Below are 1,883 nucleotides of genomic sequence, written 5' to 3'. Positions count from 1 at the left end.
TAAAGCACCTAGCTGTGCATGCACTGGTAGCACCGGACAAGCTCGAATGGGGTGAAGTTTGTAGCCACTTTATAGGATGTTCTATACGCCCACAGACACTTCTCTAGATTTGCTTCCCACTCAGCTTCTTGCTTATACACATACTTCGTTAACATTTTGACAATTTGACCATTAGCACTCTCAACTAGACCATTGCATTGGGGGTGATAGGGTGAGGAAAACCTGTGCTGAATCTTTAGCTTTTCCACTAATGCACTCATGAGCTTGCTTCTAAACCCCTGACCCCTATCAGAAACTAACACCCATGGAACACCAAAACGGCAACATATGTTATCAAACACAAACTGAGCCACCACACTAGCATTTACTTCTTTCACTGCTTTGGCCTCGACCCACCTTGTAAGGTAGTCAATGGCTACCACCACGTACTTCTTACCACTTGTAGACTTTGGGAGAGGGCCTATAGCATCCAGACCCCACTTCTCGAAGGCGACGATGGCACCCTGTGACTCCGCTACCAATTGTCTTTCACCTATAGTCTGACACTCGTGGCACGTCTTACACCAGTAATGCACGTCCTTCACAATGGAAGGCCACCAAAAGCCTGCACTAAGCACTCAAAACAGAACCTGATCTTTGCCCTGGTGTCCGCTCTCTTCATGGCATTGCTCCAGAACCATCCCTATCTCTTCTTTGTACAACACCCTTCTAAGCACTCCGTCACGCCCGTAGTTTATGAGATCTTCACCTACCAATGTGAATTTGCGGGCCTTTTGCACCACTCTTCTCTTTTGCAGCTTGGATAAACCCTCTGAACATTGCCCTGTACTCAAAAAGCCTTGAATCTCCTTTAGAGTCTCTCTACCTGCATAAGTGGTTGGGGCCACATATAGACCTGCAACATGTACTTGTACTTTGCTGCTAGCTAGTTGGTCCGCCTCTTGATTCTACTCTCTCCTTACATGCTTGAATTGAACCTCTTCAAAAGACTTCAACATCGTTTTGATGGAAAAGAACCAATGCTTCAAAGAATCACGCTTTACCTACCATTGGCCTAATAGTTGCTTGATGACTAGCAATGCATCTCCCTTCACCACCAACCTTGAAATGAGGAACTCTATGCACTGCTTCAAACCCAAATGTAGAGTGAGATACTCCGCCTCATTATTTGTGTGGACATCCTCTAAATCATACACCTTTGAAACTATAGTTTTGCCATGTGGGTCGTGTATCACCACACCTCCTCCTGCTTTCTGCACTACCCTTCGATATGCTCCATCGAACCACATAGTAAAAGCATCCTCCAAGTCAGGTTCCTCCTTAGCTTCATCCCGCACCACTCTTGGATAGACCGGAAAATCAATAGCCTTGCTGACAAGAATGTCTGCCAGGTGAGACCGACTCGTGTGATCCACCTTGAACTCGAATTTGAACTCTTGTAGCTCCAACACCCACTTCATAATCCTCCTTCCTGGCTTCAAATGTAGCACTACCTCTGGCAATAGATTATTAGCTGTCAACACAAAAAACTTACGCACAATTAAATGGACTTTAAACTTCTTACAAGCGAAGACTAGATCCATCACCCACTGCTCCGCCTCGGTGTAGGTAGCCTCTCCTGGGATAATCACCCTGCTCTCGAAGTATATCGGCTTGTAGCTTCTCCCTACCTTTTGCAGCAGAACCGCTCCAATAGCAACTGTGCCCACTGTCATAGACACATAGAAGTTGTCCTCTTGATTGGGAGGACACACCGTTGGCAACTGACACAAAATATCTTTGACCCTATCAAAAGCCTCTTGAGCTTCCTCATCCCACTCATAGCCATGCACTTGTTGAGCCCTCTTTTGAGAGGATGCGCATATTGCGACATCATCCAAAAG

The sequence above is a fragment of the Adiantum capillus-veneris genome, chromosome 29, assembly GCF_014529385.1.
Source record: "Adiantum capillus-veneris isolate H3 chromosome 29, ASM1452938v2, whole genome shotgun sequence".
Taxonomy (NCBI): Eukaryota; Viridiplantae; Streptophyta; class Polypodiopsida; order Polypodiales; family Pteridaceae; genus Adiantum; species Adiantum capillus-veneris.
Note: the sequence above shows the minus strand (reverse complement) of the source record.